Source organism: Phalacrocorax carbo, chromosome Z, assembly GCF_963921805.1.
Source record: "Phalacrocorax carbo chromosome Z, bPhaCar2.1, whole genome shotgun sequence".
In the NCBI taxonomy this organism is placed as follows: Eukaryota; Metazoa; Chordata; class Aves; order Suliformes; family Phalacrocoracidae; genus Phalacrocorax; species Phalacrocorax carbo.
Window position 1 is genome coordinate 72,779,009 of NC_087548.1, and position 15,768 is coordinate 72,794,776.

Consider the following 15,768-nt stretch of genomic DNA (forward strand, 5'->3'; position numbering starts at 1 on the left):
ATTCCCTTTGTCTTCACATCCTTTTCCAAAACATAGAAGCTGTTGCATTTTCATACCCCACAATGAAAACTAGTTTTGAAATCTCAAAATTCATCACTAAACATTGTTCCTTTCAGCAGCTTTACATGCTTTGATAGCTGTAGCAAACAAAGTTCTCAGATAAATATATTAGCAAACTAAGTAGGACATTTTGAAGGGTTGGTGCAACTTACTAATCCTAATTAAGTAACCAATAAAAAAGTATTGAAAGGAGTTAAAAGGAAATGGTGTGCTGTGTATGATAAAATCTCCTCATCCTTAGCTCAGGCAATAAGAGCTCTCCCTCGTTTGTTATTTTGTTTTGTGTTTTGGTCTTGGTTTTTTTTTTTTTTGTTTTGTTTGTTTTGTTTTGTTTTTTAACTTGGAAGGTGCTTCATACAGCTCAATAGACTAATTTGGCCCATCTGTATACACCAAAGCAGTGCAAGACTTCAGTTAGGACCTATCTTTTTGCATTCACATCTGAAAAGAATGTTCCCACAAAATTCTCTTCCAATTGAATTGCTATTAAAAAGGTGGTAAATACAGTAAAGTGGTAATTATGATCCTCTAGAACTAGGCACTCAAAGTTGTATGAATAGCACTATGTTACTCCTGCAAGTATTACAGGAGTTAGTCAAGAAAGAGAGAGAGGGAAAGAAGGCCTGGAGATGAGAGTCTGTGGTTCAGAACTTTAAAACCTATGAGCATGTGTTTGCGTGCCTTTTCACACATGCACAAAATTTCCAAAAGCTCTATTGGCCCTTCAGACAGACAATCGCATGGGTCAGGCATGAATGAAAGAAGTTAAACACAGCATTTCTCTTAAGGCTTTCCTTTCTTGAACCTTCTCGGACTTTCAATTTGTTTCTTAGACTCACACATGATGTGACTGGGGAATGAATCTCTGCAGTATCAAATGATATGAGGCAGAACCTCTCATGCTCAGTAGCCCTTTGAGTGCTGGACCAGCTGAATAAACTGTTTAAATGCAGGCTTAATGCAACTGCTACAGCCAGCAGTGATTTAGTCAAGGGTGGTTCAGAAACACATCCACTACATTCTGCTCTGCACACTTACACACTCTTCACCTAATGCAATCCTTCTGTTCCAGTGTCTGTGCTCCCCAGGTGCATACACAAAATGAACTCAAGTAACACAAGTGGACTATTTAAAAATAATTATGGGAATAAGCATGGTGGAACATTTACTGCACAAGGAAATATATGCTAGGAAATTGAAAGCAGATCCTGCTTAATTTTGTGCCTTTTTCTTTTTTCTAAAATATTTTAAACCTGGTAATGCAATAATCTAAACATGAAGGATCTCTCTATTTGCATTATGGAATATTACCAAAAAGTAATAGTATTTTGTTGTTTTGTGCATGGCATAGTTTCGATGACTACCTTGAGCTGTTTTAATAGCTGGATAATCTTGTGAATATCAGCTGCAGTGCATATTAACATTTTTATTTGTATTGATTCTGTCTTACTTTACTGAAGGCATCAAGTTTATGACAAGGACAATAAAAGTACTCCTCAGTCATAAGTTACCATCACAAACCCCAAGATTTCTCTTGATAGTATCTGGATTAAACACATTCTTCATAAATCCTGGGTTTATTGAAGAAACCTAAGGACGTTGAGCATCTGGCAGAACAGGACTTCAGCATGTGCAGTAGTTTAGAAATGGCTTTTAAAATTCTGCTGTCACCTTTGTCACAAGGGATCTAACATATAAAAAAATGTTCCAGTTCTGATTCTCAGGCAGACTTTATACAGCCAAAGTGCAAGTACAGTTTTCTGCCTTATTTCCTCTCAAATTATGTCACATATCATAAATAGCAATAGACTGATGCTCATCAGTTCCTGTTTCTTCTGAAGATAAAAGTGTTCACCTCACAACAGCTGTGTGCAGAAGGTACAGAAAAGAGTAAGGAATGGAACAGGTGATACCAAAGAATGAGCAGATCATGTGTGTAGGATAACGATTTGCAAAATGGACCATTTTGTCAGTGTGCACTGTAGAGTCGACAAACTGATTTACTCAAGCTGTTGATATGGCTACGGTACTTAGTGTACATGCCTGTTCAAAATCTTGTTATTTAAAAATCTACAAGTAGTCAAGCTGCTAGAAAATGAGACTGTCAGAGTTTGAGCTAGTTTTCTGAACTGACCACAGTGCATACAGAATATGATTTAAATAAAGTTTTCCATATGGACACAGAAAATGAACATCACGTTTCCTGGATAATTCATTTTCATCCATTTAAAGTACTCATGTAGCTGAAGAAGAACATAATTTATTTAGGCTTTTAAAAGGGTATGTCATAAAGTTCTTTTCTGCAGAGTGTGCCCAAACATAAGTGGTGTACAAAGCCTTCCCTTTTTCTGAAGTTCTCTAGGTCTTTAAAATAAAAGACATTGCAATATGTGCCAACATATTTGTTGAGGGAACATGATAAGAACCTGTGTAATAGCCTAAGCATAGCAAGATAGATCAATGCTTCGGTTCCTCTTAGATCAGAAGCTCTAAATTGCACTCTTAGGAACTGGAAGTGAAGTGGGTAATGGTCTGAGTTTGTTGACCCATAGTATGTCCAGAAAAATATAAATTATACAAAGTTCAAATGCTTTTTTTAAACCTGCTTCAGGTTCTTGCATTTTTTTGCCTTTTCATAGCAGAGATGAAAATCAAAACAAGATAAATTCTTCCCAGTGACATTTTATTGTTTTTTCTACCCTTCTCAATTGATACATAATTTATATATCAAAGTAGAGAAGACCGCAAAAGGCTTACACCCAAGGAAAGAGACTTTTCTGAACAATAAATCTTGTTAAATTCATCAATAAAACACTCAGTTTAAGAAGTTTCTGGACCTGAAAAAAGAGAGGGAGAGCAGTCACAATATCTCGTTTCCCCTCATTTCCTCATTCCCATCCCATTTAGCAGTGAAGATCTGTCAACCCTTTTACCTTCACAGCTGGACACTTCATTCCTGCATCATCCCTGATGATGATGTCCTTTCTCATGCACAGTTCTGCCCTCTTTCAAGGTTCCAGTCATGCTGTTTCATATTTCTCCTTTGTCATCTGTTTACGCTATTTGTAGCATCTTCCAGAAATACTTGCAAAGTTTAAAAAAAGAAAATATATGCTCTAGCAAAAATGTTGATATTTGTTACCTTTCCTCCTTGGGCTATTTATCCCATTGCCTTTTGTACCCTTCATAGCTCCAAACTCTCTACGGTAAAGGCAATTTTCCTTTGGAAGAGTCAGCAATATAAGTTTATATGTAAGTATGTATGTATGTAAATTGTATCTACATATTATAGATGTAGGTATACATATATATATATGAAGATTCACCAAGATCATCAGTACCGTGTTTTCTGTTTTTGCCATTTTCTTCTGCAATCTATAGTCTTTCTAGATAACTTCATTCCATGTTCTCTAAAGCAGCAAAGCAAGGTCAGTTTTACATTTAGATATCTTTCAGAAAACACACTGAGCCTGACATGGGTATTTCAATGCTATTGGCATGAGTAATGTGTTGCAAACATCAAATAAATAAGTGTGTCATAGTCTTGCTGAATGACATATATATAAAGCCTGGTATAAAGGTTGAAAGGTCTGAACATAGTTGAGTACTAAAAATTATTTTTCAGAGTCCTGCAAAACCAGTACAAATATTTTTATATTTTTCTTTTGTTACTGTTCAACGGTACTACCAACAGCAAACTTTCCATTTCTTAGAATGTTCAGTAGCTCTCCAGGCCCATGTACTATCCTATTTTCCCCTGATCTCAGTGGCTATGATAAGGCTTAGGCATAGTCAGCTGGCAAACAAGGTTCTGCAAAGAACCAGAAGTCCTACTGCACAGATGCTTTAGAAAAACTTTCTTCTATGATCTCAGCTAGTGATAACTCTGTCAGATCCAAGACACTGCTTAGATGATGGCTTTATCAACAACCTGAGGGGTTAAGAGATTTTTCAGGCAGATACTACTGGAGGCTGCAAGTCTCTGAGTCCTCAACTCCTCCCATACCGAAGTCTGCTGTGTTGTTTTCTCTCACGGTTCTTCTGTACCACGGTACAGCCAGTGAAAAATCGCACAGGAAGGCAGTATGAATTTTTTTATTACTCTAAATTTTGTCTAAAGGTTTGGTAGTCTTATTTCTCTGGAAAACACCCTTCTCTTATCTATCTCAAGCTCCATCTTCCAAACACAACTACTTTCTATATTAAGGTTTCTCAGAAAACACATGAACACATTGTCTTTTGCCTTTAATAAAGAAAACTCTAAATAAGCTTTAACAGATTCTGATTTACTATCAGTAAAAGTAACACTGTTAAAATATAGTCATAGGCTTATTGCATTATTGTATGACTTATACCATTTCTACCTGCCATAATATTTACAGTTATTTAGGCAAGAATCCATTATCCTTGGAGAATTGCTCTAAACATATGTGAAGGAAAATTTTAGAAAGACAGAAAGACACTTAGTGTTTACATAGCAGCAATGCTAATTTTTGTCCTCCATTTAACATTAAATTAAGAGGAATTTAATTAATAGTTATTTATATCATACACTTAATTACTGAAGGCCTGTTTTATGAATAGTGAAACCCATATAATACAGTCATATAAAATAGTTTTACACCAAAACCTGCATGTTGTCCAAGCTCTTCCAGATAGGACAAGAACAATATTGGCAATGTTGGTAATTCTCTTTAATCCATTTTTATTTTGGGAGGGATAGATAATACTAATGTCTTGAGCATGCTTTTTCATATCCTGATAGAGTACAAACTGATTACCCTACTGTATCATAGAATCATAGAATGGTCTATGTTGGAAGGGACCTTTAAGATCATCTAGTTCCAACCCCCCTGCCATGGGCAGGAACACCTTCCACTAAACCAGGATACTCAAAGCCCTGTCTAAGCTGGCCTTGAACGCTTCCAGGGAAGGGGCATCTGGGCAGCCTGTTTCAGTGCCTCATCACTCATAGTGAAGAATTTCTTCCTTATATCTAATTGAAATCTACCTTTTTTCAGTTTAAAGCCACTACCCCTTATCCTATTACTACATGCCCTTGTAAAAAATTCCTCCCCATCCTTCCTGTAGGCCCTCCTCAGGTACTGGAAGGCTGTTGTAAGGTCCTCCTAGAGCCTCCTCTTCTCCAGGCTGAACAACCCAATTCTCTCAAGCCTATTCTCACAGGAGAGGTGCTCCAGCCCTCAGAAAGTTTCTGTGGCCTCCTCTGGACCCTCTCCAACAGGTCCATGTCCTTCTTGTGTTGAGGGCCCCAGAGCTGGACACCGTACTCGAGGTGGGGTCTCACCAGAGTGGAAGTAGAGGGGGAAAATCACCTCCCTTGACTGCTGGTCATGCTACTTTTGATGCAACCCAAGTTATGGTTTGTTTGCAACTGCGTGAACTAGGGCTGCTTGCCACAGAGAAATGCTAGGATTTGATCTTGTAAATTGCTTTATGTAAAGTTCAGCTAGAAGGTGGTGCTAAAAAGAATTTTGTTATTACACCTTTTTCTAAAAAGTTTGAAAATGACAAAGCACTATCAAATATGAGACACTATGACTAAGTATAAATAGGACTTGCTCTACATACATCTAAAGTCAAATAACAAAATTCTTTTCCACCATGGACAAAGCTTATTCCTGATTTTTAGCCTGCTCCAGTTTCCTTGTGTACTCATAATAACTTAGTGATGGAGATGTGTAAACACTGAATAATGGGAACCTCTAAATCAAATCTCCCCATCTGAAGTGATGACAGAAGGGGAAACAGGTTGCACACACTACAGAAGGACCAGGACCCAGCTTGGTCTAATAGATTTACACCAGGGATAAATAACTGATCTGCTGTAATTAAAAAGTCATCACGTTCAAAATGTGCAAATGACAGTGCAAAAACTTAGTGTACACTCTCTCACAGAGGACAAAGAATTATTATTTATGTGATTAGTAAACAAACAGTACATAGACTATGTGTATTCATCTCTGACCTACCACATGCTATTTATCAAAAAAGTAGAAATGCAAACATCCACAAAGAAGAGAACAGAGAGAGGAAAACAGAGATTTAAAAACCAGCCCTCTGGAATATCTATATCTAATGATTCTACACAAGGAAGTATCTTTAAACCTTCCTTCTTCAAGTGTAAAATCTCAACAATGTTCTTGCAGAGCAAAGGTAGCACTTGAATCGACAAAGGGTGTTTCACAGGAAAATCAGGAATGCAAAGATCTCCTCATTGCAATGCTCATTTCAAAGACAATTTGTATCTCTGTATCTTGTAAAAAGCTTTCTAAATTATTCAGAATTAAAGGAAAACAAAGAAATGACTTTTATATTTGACAGGAAACAAGAAGATCGCCATTCATAGTTGCAATGGAATTTACAAGTTCCTTTCATGAAATGTGCCTTCCTTACATAAAGTAACACAAATTTTGACTCACCAACAGAGGAAAGGTCTTTCTTTCCCTGTAATTAAAAAATAATCCAGAAATTAATTCCATATCTTTAAATTAATCAGATGACTATCAGATTGATCTTCGAACATTTCAGACCATCAGGGATCATAGGAGATCTCCAGTCCAAACCCCTGACCAGACCAGGTTGCTCAGAGTTTTATCCTGTGGGGGCTGAAAACAGTCCAGGGAGGGAGATGACACCACCTCCCTGGGAACTGGCCCCACTGACCTACCATCCTCAGTGGGTGAAATCTTTCCTGTATCTTCAGCATCTCTGGCCCTGCTTAGCTTGCTGCCAGACAGGACCCAGGACCTTCTTCCCAGAGCTGCCCCTGACATCACTTGCATCGCTACCAGGGCTTTGCCTGCCCGAAACATGGCCACACAGTCCTTCTGCCCCAGGTGCATGTGATCCTGTCCGTCCCTTCATCCTATTAGTCCTGGTCCCAGTGAATGAAAAGCACTGTCCTCACATCTATTAGCCAAGTCCAATTATTTTTGTATTAGTTTAATGAGTTGTGAATGTTGCCCCAAATATGTAGCAGTTTTTCGTGGCCTGTAATACACAAAATAAATTGAGATTTATTATGTGCATATGAACTTCAGAATAACTTAATTCTCATAAATAAAGAGTATTTGCCTATTTGTCCTCTCAGCTAGCCAGCATGACTGCCTCTCCCAGACGTACAACCTCTGATATACATGATGCTGGCAATGCCAACAGCCAGGCAGTGTGATGTTATTTCTAGGAGAGACACACCTGCAAGATGGCATTGTGCTGATGCAGGTGTACATGAAGTTATGCATCTGGTGATTCTATTTATTTAAGTAGCTGACTGTTCTGGTGGGGACTGCAAACTTTCAGATAAATTTCCAGGCCCTCTCTGTGAATTCCTTTATCTGCTGAAAATTTCCCCTGAGCACGTAGTATCACTCTAGTTCTCAGGAAATGTGCAGAAAATCCAGAGAGAAAATGGAAGCAGAGATAGAAAGGAGGTTGGCAGGCCAGGGAATGGGGGGAGGAACAAGCTGTTCTTTTCCCTTTTTTTTTTTTAAATTACTAATAAATGAACAGAATGGCAATATTTACAAATGCAGATGGTAGTTATTTTCTGTGTGCATAAGAGTTAATATCAGTAGAACCAGATCTCTGCTGTAGTCACTGCTTTTGTGTAACTCCAAACAGAGAGTAAGCCTTGAAATCTCCTGATTGTCTCGTTAAGCAGGCTCTATTAAGGAACTGTAAAACAATTTGCATTACTTAATCTTCTGAATCCAGATGAGGCTCTAATCAATTACAGCCATTAACTGTGGGTGCATAATATAACAGGAAACCTAATGCATTCAGCTAAGAGTCAGGTGGGTCACTATATCTTTTCTCTCACACAGACAAAAAGTTATAAAAATAGCTAAACAGGTTATATACTACATGAGACAAACAGCTTATTGCTTAGGAAAGCAAATTATTTTATTATGTGGTAGCCTGAGACAGAAAAGGACCTCAGTAAATTCATTCTTAGGATTAAGGCATGGAGAATTTGGCTGTAGCTTAAGCTCCAAGTTTACAAGGAAATTTAAGGAAATTCAGTGCAAATTCTCCACCCTACAGGCAAATACCCATAATGCAATTGCACAGATAAACCCTTTTCCTTTTCCTGTTATTTCAGTTAGGGGTGCATTTTATCAGCTGCATTTCCAGTGAAAATAGGAAACTGAGAGGTCTGGGAAGACCACATACACAATACAATATAGTTATATATAGAGTTCCTGAGTGCAGAGTGACAACACATTGTAAGTGTTCCAAGGAGCAAGTACCTAGCACTTCTTGAAAAATGTGCCCATTTAATAATGTCTCAAGCTAGAAACATAAAGTTTTATTAAACTAGCTTACAGCATCAGGTAAATGCAGACACAGAAAATGAGGAAAATATATTTTTTGAAATAAATATTTCTGAAATTCAGCATACTTCAGGAATAAAATAAATAATCTTCAAAAAGATGTAGCATAAAAATAATTTATGCTCAAAACATGCAAGACAATACTTTTCCAAAGGGTTCCATTCTGTGAATCCAGAAAAATCTCAACCGAGACTTGCAAAAGAAAACCAGCACAGGTATAAACAATATCTTTTTTGTCCTTTACCACTTGCTTTTAGAGCAAATGACGGCAACTATAATACCCCAAAGCGTTACATGTAACAAAATTAGTTTTGTTCATTAGATGAAAATTTATATTGATTTTGAAACAGTGGAAATAATTTCCTGACAGTTGAATGAAAAATTGAAAGGTAATCAGCTGGTAAACCAGTAAATTGTGATTTTATGAGCTGTGAATTTGATCCACAACTTTAATAAATGATTTTTGAAATAAAATTCATGTTTCCTGATTCAAAAGCCTGTAGAAGCGTTTTCACTTGTTTTATTTATGCTATTCAATGCACAATGAGATCATGCATTATTGAGATATTACTCAATTCTTGGTTAAGACACAGTCCAAATTATAAAAATACCACAGCAACTTTTTAAGGACTTGAGGCTACAGAACAGAAAACTGTAAATGCCCAGAGAAGCAGGTGGTGCATGGCTGAAGGAGTATCATGTTCCACCTTTAGTTTTATAACTATCATTATAATAAGGTGCACATGTAAATTAAAGTAACCAAAATATGTTTAGAAATTATGATAAAATATGTGAAGAGTCGAAACAAGCTTTGAATAAACCTGGCATTGTTTGCTACTTCAGATTTGAGATGGGGACAGAGTACTTTGAAATCTGGATGTACCAAGTCTGTGCTCCGTGTATAAATTTATTACTCTAGTAAATGTCATAACTTTGTCAATATTACTTTTTAATTAATATTTTGGTTTACAGCTACCTTCAAGAAAAATACAAACCATGCTTTTGAGACTAGGAGCTACTGTGCACTGCAGATCTATATTTGATGATGGCCAGCAAGTCTACACTGAAACGTGTCACGTGGTACTTGAGCTTAAATGTGATTTCTGACATTGTTAATGATAAAGGCTACAGCTGTGGCAATGTACTTCCCTCTCTCCTCCATTCGTACCCACCTATCTATTCCTTTCTATAGCAAAATTTCCTAGACTCATCTTCTTAGTCAACCTTTCATGTAAATGTATTTATTTGCTTTTTTGTAGGTACAGCTTTGAAGAACACTAGGAAAAAATAAAGGAGCTAAAGGAGAAAAAACCACTGTCACTAATCTATAATGTACATATGCTATGAATAGTGTTTGATCTACCTGAGTCTTCAACTGGTCTCCTTCATGAGTACTGCATGTAATTATTTTTAGTGCCAACGTTGCCAAAGTGCACCTGCAACTCTTGATCATAAATACAACTGATCATCTGTTAACACATCTGATATTTTAGAAACAAGAAATTTTTTCCACTTTTAATATTTCAGCTGAATTTTAAAGCCATAAGCTGCTTAGACTTCAAAATTTCAAAAAAAGTGAAGAACAGTATTTTGAGAAATTATAAAAAAATATCTGTTTTCACACAATGTAGTGAAAACGAAGTTTTCTACAGCAGAATGTTATTGAGGTGAAAAAAAAAAAAAACCAACAAACAAACAAACAAAAAACAAACACACCAAAACCAGACAGACTAAGAATTGAGGATTTATGGAGCCAAAAGGTAAGCAATCAGTACTGAAGGTCATGAAGGAAAAGGTCTCTGCTTTCCACTGTTAGATCTGGAACTGACCACTGTCAGCGACAAGATACTAGACAAGTAAATCCTAAATTATAAGATATGGCTCATTACTTAAATCTTGTGATACTCTTTCTATTCTCTTGACCGCCATGAAGGGACAAGCACTCTGTCAGCAGGTTGTCATCTGTATTATCACTGGACCATGTGTGCTCCTTGTAAAACACAGGCAATGTCTGGAATGCCAGAACACTTGTAGACTCAAGTCCTTCTTAAGGACAACAACGTGCAGAAACCGGTAATTGTGTTAAGAGTGTCAGAAAAAAAAAGGTCTTCCAGATGTATTGTAGAGGCCAGAAAATAGCCTTCCTGAGATTATGAAACTGACTTGTAGCCATCAAACCACCCCACTTGCCCTGATTGACTCTGGCTAGAAGTGGCAATAGCTCGAGCAGCAAGCCTGGAAGCAGATGAAGCTGATTCTTGTCTTATCAGCCCTTATTTCCATCTCAGTGTGCAAAATCTGTCACAGATGGAGACGTTTATTAGGGGCATGGGAAACCCATCACCCCTTCCTGCCATCCAGAGCAGAGATATTGAACGAGGTATACCCTATTCTCTGCAGGATTCCCCAACCACAGGCATTGAAAGTTATACCTATTTTTCTGTTCTCTTGTTCACTGAATAATTAATTATATTTTCCAGTTGTAAAACGTTCAACAGGTGATATTAAGGAAAGGTGACCCAAAGAGTGTTCCAGAAATCTAAGGGACCTCTGAACTCAGAGGGTAGAATCTGAATCCCAAACTTCTATGCTTCATTAGACCCCAAGGTATGACCAAGGGAGGAGGACTTTTTTCCCAATTTTTTAATTTCATATAACACCAAAAAATTCTTTTCACATTACATCTTTCCATTTTATGTTCCAGCATATACTTATTTTAATTTATATAAAAGTATGGACTTTATTACCAAGATATCTTGGTTTTTTACCTTGCTGCTCATTATTCAATCTTTTTGGGGGAGGAGGCTGCTGCCTTGTTTCCTGTTCGTTCACCTTTCTTAAATATTTAATTTTTTTGGTCTCCAGATGACAAGAGAACTTCAGCATGAATTTTAAAGATGTTAGAAATAATCCTGGTTTGTCACTTTATTTATTTATTTAATACAAAATCTGACTTTGTGTCATAGGATAACTGTGTTGTTTTCTGCTTTCCGTAATGGACCAATGAAAGAGTAATGCATACAAATTATTTTACTGTTTAAAACTTCTGAATAAAACATTCTAACCTTGTCATACTAAGTGACAGACAGAAATGTCACCATTGTTTGCCTGGGACAAATAATCCTTATACTTCATGTATAATTCATCTGATCTTTAAGAATGTTTAACAATATTGAATTTAGATAAATTTCAATAGTATGGTGCATCAAACTCCCTTTATCAATTTACACATGTGTCTCATCAATTTAAGTCTGTATCTATATCACTCTACCTCTATGTTAACCCTGACATAGAAGGTTTGGAGGTTGTTCTTATTTTATAGCGCATAGATGCTAACACTGCCCAAGATGTATCATTCAGTATCCTCCTTGTGACCTTCTCTCTATCATTCTGAACTCAAGAACCTACAATAAACTAAGGTTGTGCATCCATCACTGTGGCATTAGCTGCAGGGACAAGTATCTAGCTGTAGCTTGCCTCAGAGCTGTCAGATTCTGAAAACGGATTGAAACACTAGTCTAGATAAGATTTAAATCCCTCTCAAAATAAGATTCCAATCCTTTCCTAAAGCTACCTGTCCATCAAACTTGAAAAAGAACAAGTCTGAAACAAAGGCTCTTGAGTGGCAAGAAAGGTAAACGTTTTACAGTAAAATGCGCATGTGCACACACAGATAAATACACCGGCACATGCAGAGTCCTGCTGGCACTCCTCAGCCTTAGAAGGGAAAAGATGTGGGTTTGGTAGCTTTTAAAGTATGACTTTTGTGAAAGGTACCAGCCCTATACTGTCCACTTTGCCTCAGCTCAATACAAATGCTTAGAGGTTTATACTATGGCAGGATCAGGAACATGAGAGTTTTGGCTGGACATTTCTAAAATGCAGTAATTTTTTTCCCTTAAGACACACAGTATGTTTTTGAGGAAAAAGGCTTGCACAATGCAAATACACAAGAAAATTAAATCTATTTGACAGTTTTATGTGACGACAGCCATTGTAAACAGGTTCTGTTTCTTCTAGCGCTTAACAGGTTTGCATGATGAATACAGAAGATACTCTCACTCTAAAGTTTGTGCACAGGCATGGAGAGAGGCTGGCAAGTGGGACAGAATCTCCATTGTGGTAAACAAAGTTTTTCCTGAAGTTACTTTTACCCAAATAGCTTTTGAATTTGCCAAAATCTTGCTACCTCGTTGTGTTTCTATTTCCCTGACAAGGACACTGAAGCAAGAAAATATTGCAAACAACAAAAAAACCCAATCAAACAAACAAAAAAACCCAACCAAAAGATATAGGTCTGCGAAAAGGCCTTGTGTCTTCACAGGTTTTTATTGCTGTTTCCTGAATGGAGACAAGATAGTCCAAATGAACATATCCAAAGAGTTGTACCTCCAGGTACAACCATTTAGACCACAGGGACCCGATATATTAATAAAGTTCTTAGCTCTTACTACCAAACTCTTCAAAGTAGCATGAAGTAAGTTGTATTGTACTAAAGTGCATTCTGCTTCTACTTAAAAGATGAAAGAAAGAGAAATGCAAGAATACAGATGGTTTTGTTTGTTGGGATTTCTGGGGGGGGTGTGTGTGGTTTTTTGGTTTTGTTTTGTTTTTTGTTTTTTTTTCTCCAGCCCACACATAAGAAGACTACTGGCTTTTTTCTGACAGATTGACTTAGAGTTTGGCACTAATTTCATACAGAGGTAGCCCCATACAGGAAATTACTAATATCTCTTTTCACATGACGTTAGCTTTTCTGTTCTCCTGGAGTGAGCAGCCCACTTTTTGAAACACTTTTCTAAAATATTTGCTACACCAGTGCCAGCAGATGAGCAGTAACTGGGAGGTAAAAGTATGACTGCAGATGAAGAAGCAATAACAATATTTACTATCATGACCACAGAAAAGATCCAAGTTTTTATAAATTTGTACCTTAGCAAACTAGTTAAGCAAGTCATGCAATCTGTTTAATAGAGTAAGAAGGAGGAAGAGAGAATAAGAAGGATTATTCCCATATGTCTCCTTTTCCCTGGAGAAATTCTTTTGATAGAAAGAAATGATAGAAAACATTTCTTTTCTAACTTCTGTCAACAAGTGAACACGCCTGCATTTGAAACACAGCTGTAAGCTGTTGAAAGATTTGTTACACTTCTACTATGATGTATCTGAAAATACCAAATAGTAAGGAGGGCAACATTAACTGGAAATCTGGATCAAAGTTCTCAGAATTATCTGTGTTATTTAGCACAATCTAGATAGCAGAATAATCCAACCTGGCTCCAAAAGCCTTAAATATATAAAGATCAGCAAGATACTCCAGTTTTCTATGCTTCTTTCAAAAATTTGTTTTGATTTGCAGCCAGGATACATGGAGGCTGACAGCAGTCCTTGTACCTCTGAATTATGGTGCTGGGATTTGTTGACCTGTGTGATCTCAAAACTAGAAGGTGAAAGAGAGAGTATTTCTGTGAATATATTTAGATGGGACTGCAAGTCTGTTTAGGTCATTTGCAGGTGTATAAACAGAGATGGGAGTTAGCTTCTACTCTTTGTACAATATCTGATATTAAGTGACCTTGGATTTCCACTTCCCCTAGAGTATCAAAGTCTGCTTAGTGCATGGGGTACAAAATAATTTCTATTATTACAAAACTTCTTCTGTTATAAGAATATTTATGGGAGTAAATTAACATGTGTAAGGGCTTTTAAAATCTTTAGTTAAAGACTCTGAAAATTAAGTCCAGAACAAAAAATGAATTATTTCAGTTGAGATCATCTTACCTATCTGAACATGAGCACATGAAATAATGCAACTCCAAACTGAGTGAACTACTATACCTTCCCATTTAGTAGTCGCTTCTGAGTTAAAAATTGTAGAAATAGTCAAAAAAGCAGCAAACATCATGACAATAAAAAGTTCTAGGGAAGATGCTCATCCACAATAAAGAACTAAGATACAGAAAACTAAAACAGACAGTTTTATTACTTCTATATTTTCACCTTACTTTCTATGCCTTGCCTATCTTAAACTACCTAATCTGCTGGACTGTTTTATTTTTGTCAATGGCAACACACTTTTCCACAGCAGAACAATAGCACGTAACAAAGGTCAGCTCATTATAAAATGCTAAGACCATTGTCAACATTTCTCCTCAGCAGAGATGTTTTGGATGGAATAGACTTGCTTTTTAATGAAATCATATTCTTGTTCTCTGTCAGGAGAAATTTCAGACATTCAACTGCTGTATTCTTTCTTCATTGAATCTTTCCCTTAGCAATTTAGTAAGGGCGGTAAGGATTATGAATAACAATGTATTGATAGATTTTGATCGGAGCCTTGGGATATAATTATTGTCCCCTGAATTTAGAGCGAAATTCTTATATTACTTGCAACTATGTTACCTTCAAAAATAAGATTTCAAAGTAGATGGAAATTTTGTTATTAATTTTAATGGGTTTGGTAATAAATCCTTCCTGACAATATGCTGTACTTACTGCATCCTTGAAAATTAGTTCTCCCTGCACAGGAGCATCATGTAAAATATTTACTTATGGAAACCTAGCCTCTATAGTATTAATAAAAGCAAAAAAAGAATGGATGGCTGAATCAAACTTAGTAGGAAAACAGTAACTCAAAAGCTATTGAGCTTTCACTCTGTGTTTTAGGAAGGGTTATAAAGAAGAACTAAACATTTTCATTTTCTTCTTGAACTCTTTATCCCAACATCTGGAGCTGGCAAAAACAAATTTAAAAGTGGAAGGCTTATTTTTTGAGTAGTCTTATACACACATACTGTGGAAGAAATATTTAAGGACTATTTTTTCAGAAAATAATGTTGTGGTGAATATTAGACAGAATACCCTTCTTTTTCTAGGGATTATTACTCATAGTACTTCTGTACCTTTCCCATCTGCACCAGTACAGGACACAGACCTATGTATACCCAGGTAGAAATTTTCTTTCTTGGCCTTGGGACAAAGTAAAACAATTATAGTGCACTTTTTTTCTTTTATTCACATTACTCAGCAGTTTGCATGGATAAAAGCACAAACAAATTAGTAAGCATTCCCTTCAAGAAATTAATGAGAAAGGGACAAAGAGAAAACAGGAAAGAATAATTATGCTTCTGCATTCACCTTTTCAGACAGAAAAACTCAACTACCCCAAAACTTCTCCAGCCAGGCAGGATCAACATGAACAATTAATCTGTGGAAAATCATCTTGTTCTTTCTTCTCCTGCAGTTACAATCCATATGGCAAACCATTGCACTAGACATCAATGAAAAGGAGCTGCACTATGTAAAGGATGTAGGAAATATGAACTGGTTCAGGGTGAGCGTTAAATGCTGA